General features: G+C 38.7%; 1 pseudogene; it reads left to right on the top strand.

Moving 5' to 3' along the window:
• The first annotated feature begins 3,427 nt into the window (after positions 1 to 3,427).
• The window catches only part of LOC120248722, a 45,904-nt pseudogene continuing 36,915 nt past the window's right edge, over positions 3,428 to 12,416 (top strand).

Below are 12,416 nucleotides of genomic sequence, written 5' to 3'. Positions count from 1 at the left end.
CTTTATTATCTCTCTATATATATGATATATACTAATGCACTGGCATTCTTAATTGGTGTGTGCTTTTACTTTTGCCGAGGATGGTGTCTTGTGCTTCCTGTGTACTCAGCTAACATTGGAAACAAAAAAAGAAAAATACACGAAGATAATACATGGTTCCTTTTCAATTAGAGTTTATTTTTCATGTGAGATCAAGCACTCCTATGAGAAGAATAAGCATATATTGATCATGTGATGATGTGGAGAAAAGGCTTACTGGTGGGAAAGGGAATGTCCAGGAGCTGTAGAAGATAAAATTGAATGGGTGTCAGTTAGGCAGAGAACATAGTCTTCATGTTGGACATAAGAGTGTGGACAGTATGAGCCAAAGAGTGTAGGGTTTCCAACCACAAAATGAAAGCTCTGGTATGAATAAGTTCTAAAAGGCAATATATTTGCTACCTGCATTCTACTTGGTAGCCAACATGCTCATAAGAAGCTGCATGACTGTCACTGCTACTGCCATCATCACCATCATCATCATCTTCACCACCACCATCATCTTCTTCATCACCATCATTATCATCATCATCATAATCTCTTATAACTACTAGTCATGGAAAGAAGCTCATCAAAGTCTGGAAACTGGAACATAAATATTGTTATTAATCATTACTATTAGAATACTCATGTTCTTTTACTGTTTATCTGAAACCTCCTAACATTTTTACACCAACTGAGACAAGACTGCTTACTTTCTTGGGATTGGAAGAACTATGAAGCACATGGCAGAGAATTCATTTTTGTTGGTCCACATCCAGATTTATGTACTCATGCTGTGCCTTATTTGAATATAATGAATTGATAGACAGAGGCTAGAAGCTGGATTAAATTGCTAACTATCACGGCAATGAAAAAATATGTGGTGAAACCAGCTTATATCTCTCTTGTAAAGTTATGTCGTCTTTACCTTTATTCTTTTTAATTTTTTTATGTTTATTTATTTTTGAGACAGAAAGAGACAGAGCATGAGTGGGAGAGGGGCAGAGAGTGAGGGAGACACAGAATCCGAAGCAGGCTCCAAGCTCTAAACTGTCCACACAGAGCCCAGCACAGGGCTCAAACCCACGACTCTTGAGTTGATGACCTGAGCTGAAGTAGGACGCTTAACAGACTGAGCCACCCAGGCTCTCCACCTTCATTCTGTTCGAAATGAAATATGCTTCATCTAGATGCTGGCCCCTTTGGAAAAGTGGCCTGAATAATCCAAGATTTTTTTTCCTCAAACTCCAAATTCTATTTCAGATGTTAGATGCTAGTTGCTAAGGGAACCATTACAGAGCAATTATCATTAAAACAATCTGAAACTAGATATCTGATGGATGGGAATTGTTCTCTGGTCTTTTAAGTGCAGTGGTTGGGCAAACCTTTTCTCTCATTAGTAAAGCCCATTCATGTTCAAGCTACTTTTCTTTTTCACCCCACTTCCTGGGAAAATAGTGAAACAGAAATTGTATCAAAATTCATGGAGAAGAGAAGACTCATATGTGGATGAATCTTGAAATCAGATTGAAGCCACAGACTTATGATAGCTGTGATATGAGGAAATTGTATTTAACTGGGAAAATGGCTTTTTTCCTTTACCTTTTTAATAAATAGGAGTATAAATCACATACAATAAAATGCAGATTTTATGTACATTTTGATGAGTTTTGACCAACATACACATTTGTTCAGATGCCACACCCAAAATGGTACAGAACATTTCATCCTTCCACAAAGTTCCCCGTTTATACCACATTCCAGGCCTCTCTCCTCCCTGGACACAACTAGTGCTCTGATATCAGTCACCATAATTTAGTTTCTTCTCTTCTGCAATTTTATGTAAATGGAATAATATAATACATAATATTATTTTCTGGCTTCTATTGCACAAATGTAAGGTGTATGAGATTGATCCATGGTATTATACTTACCAACAGTCCTTGCCTTTTTATGGCTGAGTAGTATTCAACTGAATGAATATGCTACTTTTTTTTATCCATTAACCTGTTGATGAACACTTGGTTTGTATTTTGCTACTATGAATAAAGCTGTTATGAGTGTTCTTTTAAATATCTGTCTGTGGACAGGCATCTTCATTTCAATTTTAGTATTGCCAGTCACAGACTTGACTTAATAACTCCCTTTAGAAAAAGCCACAGTGGAAGCAGATGGTTCCGAACAGAAGGGCCTTTTATGTACCTTTTGCTCCTTGGTCATCACAGCCCAGGGTGTGGACCCTCTCTCTGCCACCATCACCCATCCCCTACTGAAGGTATTCTCAAATTCCATATTTCTTGGAATATCACAGCCAAACAGTAATGAAGTCAAGGCCCCTTCCACATTCCCATTCTCATTTAAATAACTAGGACCTCCTTTTAACACCTCAATACTTTGTAGCTAGTGAGGAGGTATACAGTAGCCATGTCTCTTTTTAGATGGAAAAGCAGCCTGGGGTGCCTGGGTGACTCAGTCAGTTAAGTGTCTGACTCTTGGTTTCAGCTCAGGTCATGATCTCACTGTTCATGAGATCAAGCCCCCATCTGGCTCACTTGGGATTCTCTCTCTGTTCCTCTCTCTCCAAAATAAATAAATAAACATTAAAAACCCAGCAGTCTAACATCTTCAGAGTAATTGCTTCAGAAACTCACCTGACCAATCCACACGCCCTTTTGGGTCGTGACTGAATGCAAGGGTTACCACTTTGCATGTATTTTGCACTCATAATGAAAACCAAGTCAGGTTTCAACAATGCACTTTCTAGGAGGAGTTTTAGTGCCTCCTACATTTTCTGAGTTATAGGAAAGGATAAGTTAATAAGACCATATTTAAAATTCACCCTAGTGATGCTTCAACATCCTTGCTGAGAAAGATGTACTGAGATGCTTGCTATAATCCACACTAAGACCTTTCTAAAGATTTAAGGACTTAGTTACAGCAGAGAATGCTTTATTGGAAAATGGTGGTCTGGCTATGGGATCACTGGAGCATTTGCTTTAGCCCATGGGGTAGTGAGCCTGTTATCAGTGCTTTGATACTGGCACATATAGGTTATGCCTGAAGCTCTCACACAATTCCAATGTTCCTAAGGGGTGTCATATCTCTAGCTTATTTAATCTCAACTGATTCTTTGCTTTTTTTTTTCTTTCGGAGATGAGCTGATGTTCAGGGGACACCACTTAAACATAAGTGTTTCCATCTCCCGATTTTTTCTGGGGTGGGGTGGGGGTTTGGTCTCAAGGTTATATGATTTCCCAACTACTTTCTGTACTTTGTTAGCCAAATAGACATTAAGTACCTTGCCCATTTTACAGAGGGTAAGAATGAAGCAGATTAAGTGACTTACCCTTAGGGGTGTGTGTATGGTGCATGCTAAGCGATTGCGATCCCTGGCTCCACCTTCAAGATGACCCAGTGGGAGATGGCTTAACCTGCATGACAGAGACCCCTGACATCAAACTCTTTGGGAAGTGGAGCACTGATGATGTGCAGATCAATGACATCTCCTTGAAAGATTACATTGCAGTGAAGGAGAATTGTGTCAACTACCTGTCCCGCAGCACAGGGTACTATGCAGCCAAGTGCTTCTGAAAGGCATGGTGCCCTGCTGTGGAGAGCCTCACCAACTCAATGATGATACACAGCCATAATGATGGCAAACAGCTCATGACCATGCCCACTGGCAAGTATACTTTTGAGATCATCTATCCGCTCACCGGTGAGAAATCACACACCACCTCCCGACCCCACAGGTCCTGGTGCATGTCATTATGCACAGTGGTTCTGGAAAGACTCAACCCACACTAGGTGAACTAGAATAGTGAAGCTTCTGGCCATCATGTGTCCTCACTATGCCATGTGAATCGGGCCCTCTGGCTGCTGTGCACAGATGTCCTTGGGGCCACCCTCTGGAACATCAAGACCATTGCTGAGTATCTAGCAGATGAGCTCATCAGTCAAGCCCAGGGCTCTTCCTATTCCTGTGCTGTCAAGAAACACAAGCTGGAAAGTGTATTCAAGTTCAACCATTGATCACCTGGCTTTGGCCCCAATAAACCTATCTGTCCACCCCAGTCTGGGTGGAAGCAAAAACTTGTCTCTGTTCTGAGAAAAATCCCTAGAGTAATTCTTTTTTTTTTTTTTAATGAAAGACAAGTGGTTGCTTATTGTAGGGGAGGGCTTGATAAAGCAGTCCCTCCAAATCCCCCTAGATGTGCCCAGCTAGCACTGAGAGAGGTGGGGTGGGAGTGAGGAGAGAGTCGGCACATCTGCACATGAATGAAGAAACCTCCTGAGAGGAAAGGGACCTAGATTCTGAATGCTTTCTCTTTCAGGGGCCAGTATGTGGGAGTGCGCCTGAGGAATCAGGATGGTGGGAACCAAAGGCTGCAAGGCGTGAAGAACACCAAAGGCCACCAAAGGGGAAAACTTTATGGGGGAAGAAGCAGTTCACCAAGTAACCCAAAAACACCCAAAACCTGAACTCACAAAATCCACTAGGAATAGAATGAAAATTATGTACATAATTTTAATTTTCCAGTTACTACATGTTAAAAAGTAAAAGGAGGGGTGCCTGTGTGTCTCGGTTGGTTAAGCATCAGATTTTGGTTCAGGTCATGATCATGAACATGGGTTCAAGCCCCATGTAGGACTCTGTGTTGACAGCTCAAAACCTGGAACCCGCTTCAGATTCTTTGTCTTCCTCTCCCCCTCCCCTCCCCCTCCCCTCCTCTCTCTCTCAAAAATAAATAAACATTAAAAAAAGTAAAAGGAAATATGCACAATTTTAATACATTTTCTTTAACCTACTATATCCAAAATATTATCATCTTAAGACAGAATCAATATAAAAATAACGAGATATTTTATATTCTTTGTTTATGTATTAAATCTTGAAATCAAGAGTTATTTACTATTTACAGTGCACCACAGTTTGGACAAGACACATTTCAAGTGCTCTTGCTTTTAAGTAGCTTCCATGTTGGACGGTGTGGGGCTTGATGTCCATGGGAGAAAGATAAGAAACACCCTCTTAACGGTCACTCCCACAAGAATGCTGTGTTTTCAGCCACAGTAGGAGTATAAGCAAGAGCTGTAACCGTAAGGTGCTATGAGCTATATCCCAGAGGGAGTGAGGTTGACACCAGGGAGCAGCAATACAGCCACAGCCCCACACTGTGGGCCACAAGTGGACTGAGTATTTTGCTTTACCCACTCCCTATTGTTTAGAAAAAGAGTCGATCCCAAAATTCTTGGCCAGTCGGTGTAAGGAGAAGAACCTGAGAGACTTTGGTCTTATGTCAAGTTGAAACAAAGGAGACTTCAGACAAGAATCTGAAAAACATAGTGTTCTTTGTTTTGAAAGCCTGTGAAATGGGTCAGACCAGTAATAAATTACTTAGTTATGCATCAGCCTTCCCAACCCTGCCCCAATGTGGTGCAAGGACCTTGAGGGGAGGAATTAGGACATACTCTTTTACAAAAGTTCCTGAACATTTTGTGGCACCACAATTGTGGTCAACTGAGTAAGTGTGGTTTTCTTCAACCTCTTCCCAGAACCTAGAAGAGGACTCGATGTGGAGTCAGACGCATTAAAAATCACTGAAAGACTGAGCAAGAAACCTGAGCTCCCTTCCTTTTTGCTTGCAGCTCCCTCCTTCCAAAATGGACATAACCAGAAGGTTCACACTGCTCATGCCTCAAGTAAAATTTCTTTTAAGTTTATTTGTTTATTTTGAGAGAGACAGAGACAGCACGAGTGGGAGAAGAGCAGAGAGCAAGGGGCGGGGGGAGAGAGAAAGAGAGAGACAGACAGACAGAGAGAATCCCAAGCAGGCTCCACACTGTCAGTACAGAACCCGGTGTGAGGCTCAAACTCACCAAATTTTGCATGATCTGAACTGAAACCAAAAGTCGCATGCTTAACTGAGTCACCCAGGTGCCTCTCAAGTAAATTGCTGTAGGTGTTACTATCCTTACCTACCTATGTAATTCAATGGGAAGAAAAAAATACAAGAAAGATTATAGGAATAAAAGATGTTACATTTGCATGATGTCTTAGATCATATAGAAGGCTCTCCTATGCAAATCTCATTTAAGCCTTCACATTTCACACATTCAGAGAAGGTAAGACACTCATTTCATTCAAGTGACTAACAAATCATTCAGCTGGAAACTGATCCTAAGTCATCTGAGTCCAAATCCAACCAAGTTTTAGTCTTCCTTTCCCTATATTATGGCTGCCTTCAAATGCAGAACCACCTTGTACAGACAATAAAATGCTCTGGGCAAATGCCTGGTATTTTTACCATGTTGTTATCAGGAGTGCTCAGGTAGCCCTAAGAAAATATTATTATTTGAAACTGCCTTTGACCTATCTTTACATATATTAAATACAACTATTGACCCATCAGAAAACCCAGAGTGACTCTAAATAAAGATTTTCATTTTCCAGGTTATACCATGATGGTTTGTCTTCCAGAATAAAATGACTTCTTTGGAAGCAGGGGAGAATTGATTTCTTAAATCTGACCCAGACGTCAGATTGGTGTGCTTTATTGTAGGAGTCTAACTGAATGTTTTCTTAGCAGGATCTCCTGTTACTGGAACAAGGAGATTTTGCACAATTTATTCATGGAAGCAAAGGGGGAAAACAGGCCAGACCACACAGCTGGCTTAGAAAACAATGTAAATGCATTTTTGTTCAGTAAACAATTGAGGAGGGAAAATAATTTCCTCCTGAGCCAACAGAAAGTGGGAAAGGACAAACATTTGTTCTTGCCAAATCCAGTCTGAATTATTTATTACCTGCTACAGAACAGGGTATGTGAATAATATTGTAAGAAGCAGCAAAGTTCTGACACCTTCTCAAGAAATAGTTTGTAAATATTTTGTAAATAGTTTGTCAATTGTCAATAAATTACCACACATCAGCCGTTGAACGGGGTGGGTTATGGGCAGTTGTGACCATCATTACACTCTCCTAGGTTCTGCATTTTTGCAGGAAAAAAATCTTTTTTAAAAAAAATATTTATTTATTTTTGAGAGAGAGAAAGAGAGAGCATGAGCAGAGGAGGGGGAGAGAGAGAAAGGAGACACAGAACCCGAAGCAGGCTCCCTAGGCTCTGAGCTGTCAGCACAGAGCCTGACGCGGGGCTTGAACTCATAAACCATGAGACCATGACCTGAGCCTAGATCAGAGGCTCAACTGACTGAGCCACCCAGGCACCCCCACTGGCAGAAAAAGATCTTCTTTTTCTCAACACTCTCAACACTCTGGAGAAATGAGTGGGACTTGAAGCCCAGAGACCTGGCTTCATTCTGTAGCTGCATTGTCTTCTTCAAGTCACCAAAAATGTCTGAGCTTCCCCTCTCCCATTGTTAGCAGGCAAAAAATATCTACTTTGGAGGGTTGTGCTGAGAATTAAGTGAGATAATAGAAGTGAAATGTGGTTGTGCAATACCTGATCCGTAGTATTAACACCCCAAGATCAGTGATCCCTAGGGCGAACACACCCTCAGAAATAAAATTTTCCTAATTTAAATATGGATGCAAAATTGGGGTTTCATGTCTACTAAGCTGATATCATACCTGCTCCTACAGTGAACTTGAAATGGTGTAATACATCATTCACTCATGTATTCTTTCACTCCAACATCATAAAAAAAAAAAAAGTTAATTTCTTTCCTACTATGTGTGTGGCATCGTACCAGACCCAAGGCAGAGAGCAGATCTATTCCCCATAGATTACAACCTATAGACTACTATTGATGGAAAGTAGCAGGTGGTAAATGTTATACAGGAAGGGCCTTGGCTCCCTAATATGAGAGTGATGGTTTCAATGTCAACTGTACACAGCAAAGGATGTTCTTAGTGGGGTGTTTAAGATGCCCAGCTCATTATTGCAGCTTGCAGTCATGGAGTACCAGGCTAAAATACAGAAGAAACAGCCTTCCCTTATGATGAGCACAATGGTAAGCTCTTATATTAAGAAGAAGCAAAAGTTCACTAGCAGTCAAATTATAAGAGTTCCATACTTAAACAGTGTTCTTCAAAGAAAGATAAAAGGAAAGTATAAGATCTCAGTTCTATTCATAATAGACTCTAGAGCAGAAAGCAGATCTAAGAACACAGTGATCGAGACAAACTCCAGACAAAGATGGAGTTTTACATACATGGTGTTGGGATAATTGGGTAATCGTTTTAGAAAAAAAGATAAAAATTAGATTCATATCACATCATATACAAGAATAGATTTGGAATGTATTAGAAACCTAGATATAAAAAGTGAGACCATACATATGCTATATGGGTGAATTCCTTTTTAACTTCAGAGTAGAGAAAAGCTTTCTAAATATGACTCAAAATCCAGAGGCAATAAAGAAAAGTTGATAAAACTGACTACAAAAAAATTTGTAGAAATGTATAGCACAAAACATCATAATCAAAATCATGAGACAGCTGTAAAAAAAAAAAAGCAAATATTTGCAACATGTACCATATCCAAAGATTTAAGATGCCTAATAAACAAGGAATTCTTAAAAATTTAAGGGCAAAATAATAGAAAAATTTTAAAAACTGTATGGACATATAATTCATAAGAGCATATAAGCATCATTCTAAATATATTAAAAAGTTCAAATTAATTTAATAGTTAAAGAAATGCAAGTTATAATCATGCTGGGTTAATTATTTTTTCACCTTCCGATTGACAAATGACAAATTGACAAATGACTTAAACGTAAGAAAACAAATGATACTGGAATGACTGGAGAGCTACATGCAGAGAGTGAATCTAGACACAGGTCTCACACCCTTCCCCAAAATGAACTGAAAATTGATACTAAACATAAATTTAAAATACAAAACTGTAAAGCTCCTAGATGATAACATAGGAGAAAACACACTTAACTTTGGACATGGTGATGACTTTGTAGATACAACACAAAGGTATGACCCATGGAAGAAATCATTGATGAGCTAGCTAGACTTCATGAAAATTAAAATTTTCTGCTCTGAGGAAGACACTAAAAAGAGAATGAAAAGATAAGCCACAGACTGGGAGCAAATATTTGCAAAGGCCATGTCTGATAAGGGACTGTTATTCAAAATATACTCTTAAGTAAGAAAATGGATAGCGTAATTTTTAAAACTGGGTGCAAGACCTGAACAGACACCCCACCAAATATACAGATATCACATAGCATATGAATAGATGCTCTACATCATATGTTATTAGGGAATTGCAAATTAAAACAACAAGATGCCACTACTCACCTATTAAAATGGCCAAAATCTAAAACACTGACAACGCCAAATGCTGGCAAATAAGGTTGTGAAGCAATAAGGACTCCCATTCATTGCTGATGAGAATACAAAATGGTACCACCACTTGGAAGACAGTGGGTATTTTTTTTTAACAAAACTAATATATTCTTTCCATATGACCCAGTAGTCATGGTCCTCAGTATATACCCAAAGGAAGTGAAAACTTGCACGCATACAGCAACCTAAGCACATGTTTATAGCAGCTTTGTTCTCATTTGCCAAAACTCAGAAGCATCCAAGATATCCTTTGGTACATGAATGGATTAAAGTAACAACAACAACTACATCCAGACAAGAGATTATTCAATCTCAAAGAAAGTGATCTATCAAGCCATGAAAAGGAGGAACATTGAATACATATTATTAAGTGAAAGAAGCCTATCTGAAAGGCTGCATACTATATGATTCCAACTATATGGCGTCTAGGAAAAGATAGAACTATGGAGACAGCAAACAGATCAGTGGTCAGCAGGGCCTGGGGAAGACGGAGGGATGAATAGGCAGAACATAGAGAATTTATAAGGCAGTGAAACTATTCTATATGTTATAATGGCAGATACATGTCATTATACATTTGTCAAAACCCATAGTGTATAACACCAAGGGTGAGCCCTGATGGAAACTGAGAACTTTGGTTATGATGTGGCAAAGTGGGTTCATCAGTTGTAGCAAATGTACCACCCTGACCAGGGATACTGATAGTGGGGAAGGGCACCCATGTGCGGGCAGGGAATATACGGGAACTCTCTACTCTCCCCCCAATTTTTCTGTGAACCTAAAACTACTCTAATAAATAAAATTTCTTACAAAAATAGAACAATACATCCTGTTGGTAAAACCGTGAGACAACATGTTCTCTTCAAACATTACTGGCAGCTATGCGAACCAATACAGCCTTTCTGGAGGGGAATTTGGCAAGACCCAACAAAACTACCTACATGCTTATCTTTTGACCCCATAATGTATTTCCTAGAATCTACAGCCTGACATACAAATATGCACAAGGTTATTCATTGCAGCATTGCTTGTTATTATAAAATATTAAAAGTAACTTAAATACTCAAAGAAGAATTAATGAAAAAAACTGTGGGACATCCACACAAGCTAACAGTATGTACCTATAACAAAAAATAAGGGAAGATCTCCTTTGATTAATATAATGTGATTTTCAAAATACACTATTACATGAAAAAAAAAAAAAAAAACCAAAGTGCACAGTCCAGTCTACAGTAAGCAATCCTTCATGTGAGAAAGAAGAGGATATAAGAAAACACACTACACAAAATTTTTGCAAAAGTTGAACAGGAAGAATAAACAAAAAACTAAAGAGATTAGTTATACACAGAGGATATCTAAGAAAAAGCTGGACACGATTAGAGAGTAGGGCCAAGCGGTCTTATCAGGAGAGAGAGGGCCGCTTCTCCAGGAGGGCCTCTTTGTATGGTCCTCACTCTTAAGATCACAGGAATATTTTGCAAACCCCCAAAATATATCATTAAAATCAACCAGAATGCAAGGGGAGTCCAAAGTGGAGTAGAAACAACACAAAATGAACTTCATCACGTCACCATGAATATCGAAACTGCACTGAAGGGGCTGGGGAAGCAAAGAACTGAACCTAACAACCTTGAAAACCTGGTGTTTGGACAAAATATTTGGTAAAGCACAAGACAATAAGAACTGCATGCAAATGCTGTAATTCAGTAAAATTGTTTCTCATAGAGATATGGGTTGGCAGTTCTAAAACTATTTTATGTGTGTAATAAGATTATGTGAGGATTATATACTGTGCATGATGAGAACTGGATTTCTTGCAGCCATAGAGTGGGGGTGGGGTGGATACATGGTACCTCTCTGAATTATCTTTGTAATTTCCTATGAATCTAATTTTTTTTCCCAAAAAATAAGAAAATAGAATGACAAAGGCAAGAGGCAGCTGTAAGGACTGGGTTGAGATGTTTAGTTTGGTTAGCCCAAGGTGCTCCAAAGCATTTGTAAACTAATCACATTTACTCTCATAAGGGAATGTATGTGAGTGTGTACATGTGTGTGCATTAACATAATTACTTTTACATATGCATAAGTATATATAAATAAAAGGTGATGATTTTAGAAGAGTTTTTTTTTTCCCTGATGTTTCTTATTTTTTCTACCATGAACATATATTCTTTAACAGGAGAAAAGAGAGGCATTTGTAATAATGTTAGAGAAAAAAATTGGGAATTACTTGTCCAACTTAAACAATTTACCTATAGGGAAACTGAGGCCCAGAGGGATCAAATGTCAGGGTCAGGCTCCCCGGGGACCCCATGGTAGGGTGAAGGCCACTGCCATCTGTCCACGGCTTCATCCCCAGAGCCTGTGACATCCTTCTCTCAGGTGGAATTGACCCTTTTCTTATCCCAGAGTCCAAGCTTCTATAGGAAATGTCAAGGACAGGGCCAAAGAAATTTCACAAAGTGAATAATAGACATATAGATAATACTGCGGAAAGAAATTTGATTGTTGATAAAAAAGTGAAGTCAGCCACCAGAAGTATGCAAACAGCCTATATGTGCCAATAAAATTCCAGCAGACTTGTTTAAAATTCTCTACTGATGAACATCCTTTTCACATAAGCCAAACAATAATTGTAAAAACACAGAACAGCAAATCTTTTAAAAGTCTCTGGAATACTTTCATTTACGTAAGACTTTTTTTTCTTTAAAACTAAAATTATCTTAAATATCAATTCCTAAAATTAAATTTTAAAAAAATAAAAGGCCACTCTTCCATTGAAATTCTTTAAGTAAGAGATCTGGGTTATTCCTTGAATGCAGGAACAAGAATTTTGGAAATAAAGAAAAAATTTTAGGCAGCTTGAAAACCCCAGTTTTCTTTAGAAATGGCTGGGGCTATTACCATTTTAGGATAAAAAAACATAAAAGTGTGATTGGAAAATAGCTTATTTTTAACGTGTGAAGAAAAAGCCTATTTTATAAAAACTGGTGAGTGGGAAATTTTCTGAAAAAGTTATTTTGCTTTCAGATTCCGCTTATCAATCTGTGTTTTCAACAAAAATCCATTA

This window comes from Hyaena hyaena, unplaced genomic scaffold, assembly GCF_003009895.1.
Source record: "Hyaena hyaena isolate Hyena2069 unplaced genomic scaffold, ASM300989v1 scaffold_605, whole genome shotgun sequence".
Lineage (NCBI taxonomy): Eukaryota > Metazoa > Chordata > Mammalia > Carnivora > Hyaenidae > Hyaena > Hyaena hyaena.
The sequence above is the reverse complement of the archived record's forward strand: the minus strand, read 5'-3'. Positions and strand labels throughout refer to the sequence as shown.